At 47.7% G+C, this 16,281-nt stretch overlaps 1 protein-coding gene across 9 annotated transcripts in view; it reads right to left on the bottom strand.

Annotated features, from left to right (window-relative positions):
* The window catches only part of KDM2B (lysine demethylase 2B), a 105,970-nt gene that overhangs the window by 16,845 nt on the left and 72,844 nt on the right, over positions 1-16,281 (bottom strand). The gene's annotated exons all lie outside the window — the stretch shown is intronic.

The raw sequence follows: 16,281 nt of genomic DNA, 5'->3' as shown, positions 1-16,281 counted from the left end.
TCAGCTGTGACACACACACACACAGACACACAGGGTGAGCTGTGACACACACACACACAGGGTGAGCTGGGAGACACAGGGTCACCTGTGACACACACACACACAGGGTGAGCTGGGAGACACAGGGTCAGCTGTGACACACACACACAGGGTGAGCTGGGAGACACAGGGTGAGCTGTGACACACACACACACACAGACACACAGGGTGAGCTGTGACACACGCACAGGGTGAGCTGTGACACACGCACACACACACAGGGTGAGCTGTGACACACACACACACATACACAGGGTCAGCTGTGACACACACACACACACAGGGTGAGCTGGGAGACACACACACACAGGGTGAGCTGTGACACACACACACACACACAGGGTGAGCTGTGACACACACACACACACAGGGTGAGCTGTGACACACACACACACACACAGGGTGAGCTGTGACACACACACACACACACAGGGTGAGCTGTGACACACACACACACACACAGGGTGAGCTGTGACACACACACACACACACACACAGGGTGAGCTGTGACACACACACACACACACACACACACACACAGGGTGAGCTGTGACACACACACACTGTGACACACACACACACACACAGGGTGAGCTGTGACACACACACACACACACACAGGGTGAGCTGTGACACACACACACACACACACACACAGGGTGAGCTGTGACACACACACACACAGGGTGAGCTGCACACCCCCCTCCCTGCTGAGCTCGGTGCTGAAGTGACCCCTGTGAGTGAATTACAACGCTCAGCAGATATGTACGGCCACTCTTAGACAGAAAGGAGTTCCATCGCTTTTCCAAGAAAGGATGGGCTGTAGAATGACACAGAAGCCAGGACACAAGGGAGAGATCCCAAAGCCAGAGCAAGCCCATTTCAACAGGAGGGCAGGGAAAAGACATTTAGGCACAGCTCAACACAAGATCAAGTCCCAACTGAGGTTCTTGGCTTGGGTCAATAGATGATCTGTGCCAGTGCTGAGCTCTGGACTAGAGATATCTTAGATTTGTGCTCAGGTTAAGCCAGAAGGACTTCTGCTAAGTCCAAGGAGCAGCCGAAGTGATTTGGTGGTTAGGCACAGCAGAGAAACACTCAGCCAGTGGCTCAAGCCCCCAGTCATATCCCTAAAATTCAGGAGAGTATGAACTACTGCCAAGCAATAAAGTAGGAAATAAAACACAAATGCTACAAAACCCTTCCAAGGTAGCCTCCCTCCTATCCAACACCAGCAAGTGCTCAAAAATAGAACACCAACTGATGATGTGCAAAGGCTAAAAAGGGCATCCCAGGTCTAGATTTCAATGACCTTTAAGACAGAAACTAAAGGAGCGTGAAAAGATTTGAAATGATTAGGTTAACTGCAACATATTCACTCTGGACATCCAAATTCCGTGTTCTCATCAGAAACTCCCTGTTATACACAGTAACTTACAGCTCAAGCCACACATCACTAAATACCATGTAATTGTATGGAGCTAATTATGCAAGAATTGGCTTGGCTCATACTGACCCCTGACAGCTTTCTCCATAAAGATGATAATAACAGGACTGCAAAGTTCATTTGCTTTAGCATTTATACAACTCTTTCTGCACATCTCAGCATATGACCAACAGACCACCCAGTTTCACTTTCTGTTCCTGTTGAATTCTGGGCAATCACCAAGGCCGGGGCAGCCTGGCTGTGAGGAGCCATGCAGAAATTTCACCAGAGTTTTTAAAAGAAGAGATGTGCAAACATTGCACTTGGTTGTACAAAAGCTTCCCCAAGTGTCCTGCTGTACAACCCTGAAGAGAAGCCACACTGCAGTGTATTTGATCTTCCTCCCAGCTGACTTAGCAAAGCTCCAGTGACTTTCTCTAAGCTGCAGAGAAGTGCTGATATTTTAACAGCCTCCATCCCAGGAATCTCAGTGCTGAAGAGCGAGGAAGTCAGGAGCTAGACCCCTTAAGTTTTCTCTCCTACAGAATGACTACCATTACTAAGTGAGAGAAAAAACTACTTAGTCCATGAGGTTGCAGAGATTTCTGCAAAGTTTTTAATTCCACTCCTCCAGAACAGATTTTGTTCTGTGTGCAGGCTGAACCTCACCGTGCTGTGTGAACACGGACGAGCTCAGCTTCCTTCCCATCGGCAACCGCAGCAGCCGCCTGGATTGCAGATCAATGTCAGACACTCTAAAGAATAAATATTTACCTTCTAGACCAACTTTCCAGCCTCTCAAGGATAAAGTCGGCTCTGGCAGGACTGGCTTAGAGGCAACCTAGATAAGAGATAATTTTCTTCCTCAGCATGAATCACTCCTCCATTCTATTAGAGTCTCCTTCAGCTAGGAAGGGAGGCGAGACACGAACCAAAGGCTGGATAGCAGCAGGAACAAGTTAAACCAAAACATGCACAACAACCTTGGCAGCTCCCCTTGGACAACAGCACATGGAAGATTCTGTGTGAGCACCTGATTCCTTCCTACTGGGAAGCAACATGATTAAGTTTGAGGCAAACAAGAGCTATGACACCGTGAGAATGCTGTTTTTAAATGCTTTCAAGGAAAAATCAAACTCTGTACTTTTCCAGCTGAAAGACAACTCCTGCTCCTGCCACAGTGATACGAGCCAAGTCCTAATTCTGAGGACAACAGTTTAAGTGCCAGGACACTGCAAAGACACAAGTGATAAAAGGCATCGCTTGAACACAGAATTTGAGAATCCTAAAAAACCCACAAAAGCAGGAAGGTGAAAGTACAAGAACAAGCCTGAAGTCAGACCACACCACAGAACTCAGATTTTCTTCCAGACACCACCAGAACACAGCAGAGGTGCAGACCTCCATCTCACTGTATGGAACATTTCTTGCCTACCCAAACCTCTTCACTGCTCATTAGCAAATTGTACCAGCTGGGTTTGTACTAATTTACCAACCAACCAATCCTCAATCCAAGCCACGTTTTCACTCCAGGATGTCGCAGCCAGCAAGGCTGGAGAGGCCTTGCAGGAATTCCCGTCCGTATCTAGTTTCAAGGGGCTCCAAAAGTGGTCGCTTAAAAGCCTCCACAGAAGAAAATCTGGCCTGGGATTCAAGGGGGTAGAAGGAGCCTCCAACATGGCTTGGGGTTTATTTAGCACATGGCAGACAGCCAGATAAATTCCAGGTCGATGTTAGTGAGGAGATGCTGCAGGATTTCCAGCTCAGACTGCAGTTTTAGAACACACCAGGCCTGGTAATGAGACTGGGCAAAACATCCTTCAAAGCTCCTGTCCCCATCTCTGTACTGCCACTTGCCACCCTCCCAGCACAACTCCATAGATTTGTCTTGCAAATAAGGAGCACATGGTAGGGGATGGCAGCACTCCCTAGGCTGGGTGGCCAGCAAACAGCAGCTCCACAGCCTGAGGGCAGGACTGGGTGTCACACCCACTGGGGTGACACAGTCTCACTCCTGTGGAGGGGACCCCACCACCTCCTTTCCCAAGGAGATGCAACTCTCAAGTCCAGCCTGGACCTGATGACTCTGTAGCCCCTCACAGCTGTCTCTGAGAACTGTCAAGGAAACAAAGATTGTGCCAAACCTAAAGATTTTTTCCACCCTTAACCTTACAACAGAAGCCAGGGAGCTGAGACAGAGCCTGCCTGGAATACCATCACCAGCCACCATGTTCTCCAACATCTCCACAACAACTGTGCTCATAACTTCTCTGGCCACAGCAGAAGTCTTCAGAAGAGAGGCAGAGGGATGCTGGAGTGGTGACAGCCACTCTGCCAAGCTCTCAACAAAGGCAGAGCAAGCAGCTGCTGAAATGTATGAGAATGAATATCTTAAATCCATATCTCTATTACACTGAAACCCAGGAAGCTGGTGGACTCGCACAGGACACCACACTTGGTTGTTTGTTTTGTTTGGGTGGGTTTTTTTGTTTCTTTTGTGGAATTTTTTGGTGCTGTCCATATTACTGCTATGACACAAAGGTAACTTGCTCCTGTTCCCAAAGCAGACACAGCACCTGGGCCCTGGGGTGAATACGAGCCATCACATGTGCTATCCTATGCACTCCAGAACCACTTACAAGTCGTGAAGCTGGGCTCACCCTCCCACACCACGGTGCCTAAACATGCCCACCCCTCCAAGAGGAAATGGATTGCAGGGATTTTCTGAAGTGCTGGCCTCCTACAGACCCCACCAAATTCAACACACTCCTGCTGGACTAGGTGGGGTGGTCACCAGCAATTCTCTCATCAGGGCTGTGCAGATCTGGGAATAAGCTCGGGTGCAACACTCACAATTCTAAACCAGCACTAGGAAAGGAGCTACCTGGAAGCCTCTGCTCAGAACATGAGTTTATCCTGGTCATGGACAAACATTTGGCTGCTGGGCAGTTTCCACTCCCTTCTTACAGCTACCTCAGCACTTTCACGTGTCCTGTCCCAGCCCTGCCCAGCTGTCACTAGAAAACGACCAAGCAGGGTCAGAAGGACCAGAGGCACCAAGGAATGGCCTCTGCCCTGAGCACAACCCTTACTGCAACAGGAACATAACCCTGACGTTTACAGCAGCAAATTTCTAACCTTCACAATTGCAAAGAACAACTCAAAAGACCTCGGGCAAACCAAAAATACCATGAACACCAAGCTTTGGAGAAAATACTGCAAGAGCTATCAGCCATTAAATGCATCATTAAATTGGTGCTGATGTTCCCCAGCTGCTGTCCCAACACCAACTGGGATCTGCCAGAGATGTCACCAGGCAACTTCACACACAAACTCCTCCACCCTAGAGAGGAAGATCAGCTGACCCTGTGACCAAGTCCAGAAGGAGGGAGGTCCTGGTTCTCAAAGCAAGGCTGACTAAGTCTGCAGCCTAGAAACAAGCTCTGCTGCAAGTGGCCTTTACCTGGGCACGGCTCTTATTCCACCACTCAGCTTCAGTGACCTGCTTTAAACTGCTGCCAGCAGCACCAAACCATTATTTCAGACCCAACATCTCCAACAAAAACCCAGAGACGTGTGGGGCTGTTCTGAAGGGCTTCTCAGGGGGCAGGTCAGCGAGACCCTGAAGCACTTCACTTCAACCAAGTACAATCTGAACAGCTCATGTAGTATCCACTGTGTACATCTCCCCTAGACAAGACCTTTTATGTGTGCAGTGTTCACTGCTTCAAGGTGCTGTGCCACACAAATATACCCCTTGATTTGCAAGGCAGCAGTGATTTCCTTCTGTAACACACAGACAAATTCTGATTGTTCTCATTTACTGTAGTTTGACCACATCCACACAACCACAACAGCACCCAAAGATGAGAATCCAGGCCTTGCCAGGTGCCAGTCCTGAGCTTGGAGCTTTATGCGGCGCTGCATCCCAATAATATTGTTTTAACAGAATCAGGATAGCCAAATCTATCACTTGTTTCTTTAGAAGGTCTGATAAATAAACATTAGGGGGAAAACATTTTTTACAGAAGCTTCATGCATTAACCCACAATTCATAACTGCTGTCACCTAAAACACCACCCTAAAGGGGCTGGGTCATGGGCAACACGGCACTGGAGACACCACAGGGTGGCACAGCAAAGACTTCTGATCAGTTAGGTCTCTGTCCTTTCCCACTGCACCACAGGTGCATTTTTCCATCCAAACAGGGTGCAAGTTCTGGAGGACATGACTACTGCAAGCTGCCCAGGGCAGGGAGCAGCACTGTCCCCCCCTGCTCCAGTGCCACATTCCTCTCCCAGCCTCCTTATGCAGGGAGCTCTGGCGTTCCCACTAGGAACCCAAAAACTGACAATTCCCAGCAGTGGTGCAGACCAGGTAACCCCACATTTACCCCAAAATATGGGTACTGGCTTTGGCTGCCTGGCAGGGTCAGCCTGTTACACTCACACTGCCAGGCACTGCACGATCACAGAACTGTTAAGGTTGGAAAGACCTCAAAGATCATCGAGTCCAACCATTAACACAGCACTGCCATGTCCACCACGAAACCACGTCCCCAAGTGCCACATCCACAAGTACTTTTAACTCCTCCATAGATTCCACCACTTTCCTGAGGAGCCTGGGAACAATCACAACCAAGTCAACAGTTCTTCTGCATTAAACCCTACGTCTGTTTAGCAATTAACAGAAACCCTTCTCAAAGGAAGAACTCGGAGGAAGAAGGAAGGACAAGATGATGTAACTGCAGGAATGCAGTGGGGCCGAGGAAGAAGCTAGATTAAGAGAGCCAAAAATCTCACTGATGCCAATAACATCCTTAAAAGTTGTATTAACTGAAGAGCACACGCCAACACCACGGACCATGTCTGACCAAAGCCTGTCTACCCAAAAATCTGCACATGCACACTCCAGGAGAGCTGTTTTCCTCTTACAGTGAGTGTTTACAGTTACATCACCCTCCTTCAGAATGCACTCCTGCTGGGGTGGAGGTGTCCTTCAAGTCCAAGGTCCCTCATTAAACAGCAGCATTGAAGGGAGAGGGAAGGCACTGGAACTTTTTCAATCCCAGCTATCCCAAACCAGCATTAATCCTCTCCAGATGTTTACTGCCACCATCTCCTCCACTTCATACCTACAAAATCCTCTTCTACCACAACCAAAGTAGTTCCTAATGACCCTTCCAGGTGACCACACAGAACTCCACTACTGAATCAGACTCATTTCCCACAAGAAAATAGAAAGAAAATAAAAGTTTATACTTTGCAGGTTCATCTGGGTGTTAATGACACTCCAGCAGCTTTTCTGCCAACATAGCACTGTTGTTTAGGGTGTGATAAACTGGCACATCAGTGCCAATGTCAGTGCCCCTGTTTATTTTCCTCTGGTGGTGAGGAGGCAGAAGTTAGGCCTGGAGAATGGAGTAAGATATATTGGCAAAAATATGCTTTGGGAGATAAGCTTCATCAAAAGTGAGAGCTCTTAAAACAAAGACCCCAGTAAGTTCCAGACTCAGGGCACAACACAGCTTTTTTTACTGCTGCTTTGGGACAAATCCCCCTGCCCCAACCAGGCACAGTTTTCTCTGTTTACAAACAGTCAGAAATCAAATTTCTTCACACCAGGAGCAACACAGCACTAGTGGGCTGGGGCAGGTGATGCCCACGACACAGGACACAGCCCCAGCACCCAGACACTTGCAAGCCCCCAGCACTGCTGGCAACTACCACAAGTGCAGTAAATCCTGGGTGCTCTGTGCTGCAGAACCTCGCACTCTTTTTGCCTTCTTAGGTGAGACACAGACCAGGGAAAGAGGAATGAAAGTCAGCATAAAAAGTGACTAAACCTATGAGCATTGAAATTGTGCTGTTCAACTGCACCCTTAGAGGCGAAGCACCTGTTCCACATAAGGGCTATTGCAGTAGAAAAAGCAACGTAATATTGATTTGACATGTCCTGTGTAGAGAAAGAGGGTAAGCAGACATTAAAGCAGGCCTGTATGAAAATACAGCTGGAGCTGCATGAGGTGTTTCACCACTGGAACAGTTCTGAACAGAAAGGAAAACATTCCACAGCTCTTTGGTACATAGGTCACTGCGTTATAGTTTAGGACCTGAGCAAGTTTCTTAAGAAACTCCAAAAGAAAGATTTCCCCTGTCTTGCATTAATTTTTGTTTTAAACTTCTAAGACACAAAAATGCTATGAAAGCCTCAGGTTTTAGAAGAGTTGAAGAATCCCAGAACATAACCAACTTTCCAGATTCATCCAGCAAGAACCAGCACCTCCAAGCAACAATTTCACAGCTGGTACAATACAGCTGAGACCAATCTGCTCTCCCAACCATTAGCTCTTTTTAAAAAGTGTGCAGTGATTGCACCAAGACACAGACACAAATGGAAAAGGCCTGGCATGAGAAAAAATTTAAGAAAAGAAGAGGACTGGGACATTTAACTACTATGTCTGAGAGCACAGCAGTGAACTCAAAAGCAGCACAGGCCTGCACATTCACACAATCCTCAGAATTAGGTAAAGGCTTCATAAAGTTACTCATGCAAACCTCAGCTTAGGTTCTTGGACTGACACTGCACCAGGCCAGTGCAGCACGCTGTGTCCCCCAAGGTTTCTGCACAGATCTGCATCCCTGGGGAGCACCCAAGGCTCACCACCACCCCAAACTCATTTTGACCCTGTTTTCTATGCGTAATTCTGAACCAAAACAAGGTAAAGTTGTTCAAAACAAGATGGGTTTTGGAAGATAGTCTCAACACCTGGACTACGTAGAAACTTATCTCTAAAAAGAAAATATCAGGCTATTTTAAAGAGCGAAACACCTCGAGTTAAGAACAAAACTATCAAGTTTATGTTTAAATTACATGCACATGTTTAATACTATTCCTGGTGCATTTTTAATTGCTTAGGCAGTTCTTAGAGAGTAAAATACGCAATCTAGAACATATGTTCTGGATTATTTTTCACAGATTACTTCATAAATTCAAGAAGTTTATTCTCCTTCCCCCACAGGAAAAAAAAAAAAAAAAGAAAAAAAAAATCCTTCAGAGAATAAACCCTGCAAGTATTAATAAAAGTTCTCTTTTCATTCCGGCACACATCCTTCTCTTTCTTCTACATCCCTCGTCCCTGGGAATGGAAAGGAGGCTTTGGCTATAAATCAAACGAAGACAAGGTAGCCAGGCTCAGCATCAGACTCTCCCCCAAGTCCCGCAGCCCTCTCAGCTATTTGAGGAATCTTAATAGGAAAAAAAATAACAATTCTGCCGCGGACAGGGCAGCCCCCGAGAGGCAACAACCGCCCGCTCGCGGCGCGTTCGGGGCCCTGGGAGGTGCCGAACTCGCGGTGCCCGGGGCGCCCGCGGCGGGCGAGGCCGAGCGCCCCGGGCCGGCCCCGCGGAGGCTCCGCGGCCCCGCCCGGCGCGGTCCCTGGGCGGGCGGCGCTGCCCCGGGGCCGCTCCCGACCCCACATTGTTCCCGTCCCCGCGGCCGGCGCGGCGCTGCCCGGCCCGGCCTCCTCCCCTCCCTTCCCGCTGCAAACTTCGCCGCCCGCCCCGGACCTGCTCCGGCCCCAGCTCGGGCCCCGGCCCCGGCTCGGGCTCCGGCTCCGACTCGTAGTCCTCCTCGTCGGCGCTCGCAGACATGGCCATGGCTCATGGTGGGCCCAGGCGGAGCCGAGCTGACATGGCTGGAGCGGCGCTGCTGGCGGAGCCCCGCTCCCCGCACACACACACACACATGCAGGAGGAGGAGGAGGAGGAAGGGGGGCCGTGCATATTCATGCCAGGCAGCCAGGAAGGGGCTGGCCCTGCCGGCACGGCCAATCGCGGGCCGCTTCCACACCGCCGGCCTGCGGGGACAGCGGGCACCGCGCGGCCGGGGCACCGCGGCCGCCCCCCGCACACGGCGCGGCCGGGGACGGGGGGCTCGGCCGCCCGGCCGGCAATTCGTCCCCCGCCGGTAACGAGCCCCGCGATGCGCCGAGGGCCGGCGGGGGCGGGCCGAGGCTCGGGTGTGCCGAGCGGCGCTGGGCGGGGAGGATGCGCGGCCGCCCGCGGGGCGCTCGGCGCTGCTCGGGCTGCTCAGACAAAGGAGACGCGCACAGACACACACGCACACGCACGCCCTGCACCGCGCTACCTGCCCGCTCCCCTCCCGCGGCGCGGAACCTCCGTCCCTCGGCGGGAGGAAGGCACCGAGCAAACTTCCCGATCGCAAGCGGCAGAACCAGCGCTGGGATAAGACGAGGGGACCCGGCTGGTGGAGCTGCTCGCATCTGGCCTCACGCTGCTCCTTGTGCAGGCACCCCCTCTTTGACTTGCTCCCAAGGAACCATTTCCAGCCCTGCTCTGATCATCCTGCCCCGCCGCTGGGGTTTCACAATGAAATACCCTCCCAGCAGCGTGACATGTTACACATCGGTCACCTGGGGACCTGTTCTGGATCTAAAGGTCCCAGGGCCAGCACCTCCACATGGACACTGCCTTTGCCCTCCAGAACCTGAGGGTCACAGGCCTCTATTCGAGTGCCGGAGATTTAAATTTCCCATTGGATTTATGGGCCTGCTTTCAGGGGAAATCCCGATTCCACTCAAGTTGTTAGGATTTTGCCTCCGGCTCCTACGCCCACAACACAGAATTAAACATGAGATTAAATATTTGCATGTGCTGAGCAACCAAGAAGCCATAAAGAAGCACATCTAATGGTCCTTGCATCAGGATTTTTGCCAAACTAGTTTCAGCTCGGTTCCCTGGTCTGAATTACCACACGGCACAACCACTTTGGATAGTTCAGAAGAGGCAGCAACAGGCAAGAGCTGGCAAGGGAGCAAGCAGTAACACAGCTCTTGTGACACCAGGATCCACACCGAGCCTGGTCCCTCAAGTTTAAGTAACAAAACACAGTCAAACTTTAAACACATATTTACAGGCAACTGCTGATAAAGCCACGTGAATCGTGCAATTATGCCCCTTCCTTATTTTCAGTACATTAAATATCCATTGAGTGCTGTACTCCTGTCCTCTTGCCAACTCAAACTCAAACGATGGGTAGGTGATGGTGTTCTCCCCATCCTGCTCATCCACCATGCTGGGAGCAAAGCATTGACTCACAGCACATGAAGGGGCTCCCAGAAGGCGATGGGATGTGCTCAGCCTGTCTCCTCAGGTTTCTCTCTTCCCCCATTGTGCTCCTACACAACCGGGAGCAGGAGCAGACGAAAGCTGAGGCACGAAAGGCATGTGCCTAAGGCCTTGGCTTTCAGAATCACAAGGTAATATCAGAATCCAATGCTTTCTAGAGGAGAGAGGAAGGGGGTGATGCATCTCATGACAGGCTTACAATGTTTTCAAGCACGAGCAAGAGCGTGGCTACAGCCGTGTCTGTGGTGCCATGACACACCTGGCCTGCAGCAGGAGGACAGATGACATCCGGAAGGAAAATGCTTGGTCCCACACCTGCCCGGGGGCAGACCAAGTCTCCACTAGCCCAGCTCCCTGCAAGGCTCCCTGTAACCTGGCTCACACTCGTCTGTCCCTCCGGCCTTTTGGCTCCGTAATCCAGACGGGAGAAAAAAATAACTTGTGACATCCCCCAAGGACAATCCACCAGTCACACCACAGCAAAGTGTCATTCACAGCAAATTAAATCATGGCAGAGATCATCCTACTCCTCTCAATCTGCAACGCATTCCAGCACTCCTGATGTTGGCACCGGCCTCTCCTGGGTGCAGCAGGTTCCTTCCCAAGGTAACCCACAGCATCGCCACGCTGCCCTTGCAACAGCAGCACAAGTGACAGGTGAGCTCTAATTACAGAGCCCGAGCTAGGACAGAAGGTCCACACATGCCAAGATCTTGGAATGATTTCCAAATGCTAGGTAAACTTTGCTGAGACGGTGTTTAAAAAAAAGGGATAGGGTATGATATAAAATAGCAAATTGGGAATCAGCAAGGGGGAAACAACACAATAAAATAATTGTTTCTGATTATAATTGTTCTCAAAAAAACTTATCCTGTACAAGAGCAGCTAACCATTCAAAGGAATATCTAACACACAGAAGAAACTATTAAGAGAGCATTTTCCAGCTCAATTCTTTCAGCTTGTCTGCACTAGAGAACACTAAATTACAACAAATAGTGAGCAACCCTTGTGTGAACAGCATCTAGTTGCCCAGCCTGGTGGAGTTTACAACAGTTTAGAACACAAAATAAGCAGCAGTGACCCCAGTCCTGCCTGCAGTGGCAGAACTGTGTCCCTACTTCAGCTTAGTGTGATACAGTTCAGTAATAAATAACATCCTTAATTACGCTGCTGAATGAGCCATGGTGAAAACTGCATGAAAACAGACAGCACCTTCTATTTTGAACTGTTGCTTTGATTGCACCTCACCTGAAGTCATATATAAGTCTCATCAATATCATAATCTTCTCCACAGAAACCAATTATGCTGTCACAAACTGAGACAATAACCTCAAGCGAAGAATAAACAGCAGGAGCAGATGAGTGCCAAAGAACCAGATTTTATTCTCATGCAAATATCCTTAAGTAGTAAAACCAAGCTGGGGGAGGACGACTACAACCCCTGTGCTGTACTCACTCACTCCTGAGCATCTCCTGTACCAACACATTGCAGCTGCTGCTGCCAGCACTGAACAGGATCCGTGTTTTCCTATTACACACTAGAGTTTATGATGCTCAATAATGAAGTGAAATAAAGTTTTTTATGTGGCACAAACACACTTTTGATTTAACCTTCCCTTGAAACTTTTTATGCGCCTTTACAGAGTATTATATTTAGCTGGTATTAGAAAAAAAATATTTACACTGAAACAATTAGATCTCAAGTTGGTTGATCTGCAAGTCCTTGAAAAAAGATGTGATTTGAGCTGCTGCTGCTTTCTGTAGGCCAGCACATACGTTTTTGAAAAGGAAACCCACTGAGATGTTTATGAATCACAATTATTGACCTGTATCAGAATAAGAGAGTTACCTAGTAGCTTTCTAAGGTTCATTGTTTTGGTGTAAGTGTCCATTCACAAGAAATACGATCTTAACTGTTGGGCCTTGGCAAATTTCATGACACTTTTCTCAAGAGTTTTAACCAATATTTCAGTTGTATTCTCAACACTAGCAGTGACAGTCTGACAGCCTAAATATCCACAATCTTACTACTTCCCATCTACTTCATCTGAACTATGACATAAGAGTTGTCATCAGATGCACTGAGTATCTGTCACAATCTTTTCAACAGAGTCTGATTGATCAACTTTAAATCAAATAAAGTAAAGCAAGATGAAATAATATTGACTGCTCCCTCCATGCAATGCTACTGCTCATACTTCCCTAACCAGTGCCCAGCACTGTTCCAGGAGCTCCAAAGGCAGCAAGGGCTGTACAAACACCTCCTGGAGGACACAGCCTGGGCTGCTGCAGCAGAGGAGCAGCACTCAAACAAGAGCCCAGCAAACCCTGCTGACAGGAACTCCTCACTCGTAAGCCTTAAAACCCAAACAACCCTCCCCAAACCCCAACACCCTGTCCTCTTAAAAAAGTAATAAGAAAGACTGCAGAATGGTGAAACATGGACTTCATCTATCACACAAGACAGACCCTTCTCTGCAGGAAGAGCCATGACATGACTGGGACTATCCACTAGGAAATGAGGGAAATCCTGCCATGCGTCCTTCTTCCACAGAGCCTCATGGCACAAAGCATTTCCACAGCACAGTTTGTGTCTCCAAGAGCCATGTTCTGTCAGTAAATGCAAAAACTAGTGCAGGAGGTTCCTAAGAAGATAAGCAGTGACTGCCATGCTGTGGAGGAACATGCAAATAGATGTGAAAGAGTGGATTAACCGGAATAGGAAACCTGCTTTCCTGCAAGAGGCTCAGTGTGCTCTGACACACAGCACAGAATGCTGGGAGAGTCAGCTGTGTCCAACGTGTGGGCAGCAGCCTGAAAATCCAGAGACCAAACCCAAACACATGGTGAGCAAAGCAAAAGCTCAAGTGCAGTTTGCTTATGAGGGCTCACTGCTCACTCTTCTCACCTACAAACTTGACTGGGATTTGTGGGGTAACATCCAGGACTAAGAACTAAACCACACAGGCTAAGACTCGCAGCTTTTATTGGAATGTACCCATATATTTTGTTGTATTTGTTATTTTAAAAAAGGAGAGCATTGCTGTCCCTCTTCTATCTGGTCCACCGGTGCCTGCATAAAGTCCCGAAGTTGAAACAAGCCCTCATTTATATTCTCAGCAGACTTTAATTTCAATGTGCTGTGGAACTAAGAGGAAGCCATCTTCTTGGGGACAGAACATGCAATTCAATTTTGTTCTGAAAAGTGCAGGCAGGATTAATGTCCATAATTGCAGGGCCTGTACTGTGGAATGACAAACGCCTTTGCCACCGCTCTGCCAATGTGCTTCGATCCAGAAACAAAACTGTTCACTTTCAGATACGTACTCAAAGCTTGGATTGTTTTGATGTCGAGGTGGTGGAGAGCAAAAGGATGTTGGAAGTCTTAAACCAGGTTCAAACCTTAGCCTCCGTTGGCCAGATCAGCAATAAACGTAGGCCAGGCTCCTGGTGATAAAATCTGAGATCTGTCAACTCATTTCACACAGACTATCTAAGGAAAAGGTCTTAAGACTACAGTAGTTTTCATCAGCACTTATATTGTCATGAAATAAAGAGAAAGCTTCTGTCTTGAAAAATGGTAGTCAAGGCATAGTTGGGAAAAATTCATATGACTGAATATTCCTGTCTGTGGTAGAAGAATGACAATGGGGAGAAATACATAAATCTTCTTGTACGATACCTGGAGCACAACAGTTGGAAAACAGAGATGTCTGTTCATTTTTTTCCCCAATCCATTTAGATTTCTAGTCAGAGTCAAAATGGCTCTAATTTACCTGTTTGATGTATTAATCACATAAAGGCATTGGTCAGATTTCAAAGCAAGTGGCTGAGAGTTGATAAGAAGTGAAAATATTAAGTCAAAGATGGAAGATTAAGAAGGTGCTCATTCAAGTCCTTGCTATTTATAATTACTCCCTGAAGGGACACAATATTTCAAGTACAGCCTCTTGAGGTGAGAAATAATCTGTCAAGTCACCAGGCAAAGGTGTTAGAAAAATACTGAGGCAATAGGCAGTGAAGCTCTTTTGTAGAGTCACGGAGTGGAGTGGGTTGGAAGGGACCTTCAAGACCATCTTGTTCCAGCCCCCCGTGGCCGGGAGGATCCACATCCACCAGAGCCTGGAGCTGCTCGGGTCTGCACCCAGTTACTGCACAAATGAATTTGTCTGGAGGACTACTGTGTGTGAGAGACTGAAACAGCACTCCGAGAAATAAACAGGTCAGGCAAGGAGCTGCCTTCCTGGGCAGTGCTGCCCTGGGAAAGCAGAGGCTTGACAGGAACTCCCAGTAGCTTCAACAGCTTTCACTCCTTTGCACTGTACCTCGAGAAACCTTTGGTTCTGGTGCATCAGGTTTTTTTCCTGCCTCCAAGTGTACTTACCAGGGGAAGGCCTTAGTTTTGTATGTGTACAGCTACTGTGGGAAGTCCCCTAAAAAAATAGCCCCCAAACATCAACTATGTGGTTTGGTGTCTTAATAGATTTGTCAGGAGCCAGAACTGGGGTATTTCTCTTGAATATATTTCAGCTCTCTCCTACCACATGGCATCTACTATCCTACAGTGTAAAAGAACACGAATTATTCAAAATTATTTAAATCACAGATTCCAATCACAATTTAAATCAGTAAAGAGAAAAACAAATTTAAATTGATTTAAAGCCTCGTTTTCTTTTGTACTTGTGTTATTTTCTGGGAGAAAAGTAATTATTAGCATCTGATAACTATGAAGAAATGCCTGATTTGGAGTAGATTACGAACTTTATAATCAGGACTTTTTATCAACACAAAGGATTCCCAATACACACATATTTGTATATGCAAATCTCCTTGTAGACTACTGGCATTTAAAATTGTTGTTGACACCAAACAGAGTTCAGGCTCTGCTGTGTGGGATCATTTCAAACACCTTTAAGCTGGTGCCTGGCAAGAATGAAATGTGACAATTTAAATCTCCTTTTTGCTCCTGCACCACTTGGAATGACTGATGGAAAACTTATTTGAATCTCAACCAGAAAAATACACCATACAACAACTTACCCAGAATCTCAACCAGTAAATACATCATACAACAATTTACACAGGATTGTTTTGCTGTCTTATCTACCTTTATATTTTTTATCCTTTCCAAGCTTTTTCTAACACCAGATAGACTCGATTTTTACTTGAATTCTTAAGTGCTTGTTTTTAATTATCAGTATGTGCTTTCTAACACATTTCTATTCCCACAGGAAGTTCTCTGAGTAGATCTCCATGGAACTGGCCTGTCTTAGGGAATCTGGCAGAGTTTTCCCACTGCTGCTATGTGGAATGTTGCTTTCCTGGTGGTAGCCCCGGGCAGGCTCCTGAAGCTGATGCTGGTTTGATGTTGTGCCATTTCTACGTGCTCAGATCTGTTTCAGACACCACTCTGGTTAAAACACTAATTGCTGTAACGAGTCCCTCACTGCTCCTGCTTCTCTGGGTGGAGCTGGCCCAGCGATAGCTATGGCAGGAATTCTTAGTAAGCAAGCAAGTAAAAACTGGAAGCACTTATTCAAAGGTTTTCAGGAATGTTCTTTGTCCACCTCACACCTCTCCCCCTGAACTGAAAAAAAACCTGATATAAAACAATGCTCAACACTTCTGGAAAATCACACTGGTTTCAAGTTAATCAAAACATTCCA

Source organism: Motacilla alba, chromosome 15 (genome assembly GCF_015832195.1).
Source record: "Motacilla alba alba isolate MOTALB_02 chromosome 15, Motacilla_alba_V1.0_pri, whole genome shotgun sequence".
In the NCBI taxonomy this organism is placed as follows: domain Eukaryota; kingdom Metazoa; phylum Chordata; class Aves; order Passeriformes; family Motacillidae; genus Motacilla; species Motacilla alba.
Note: the sequence above shows the minus strand (reverse complement) of the source record. Positions and strands in the feature narration are given on the sequence as shown.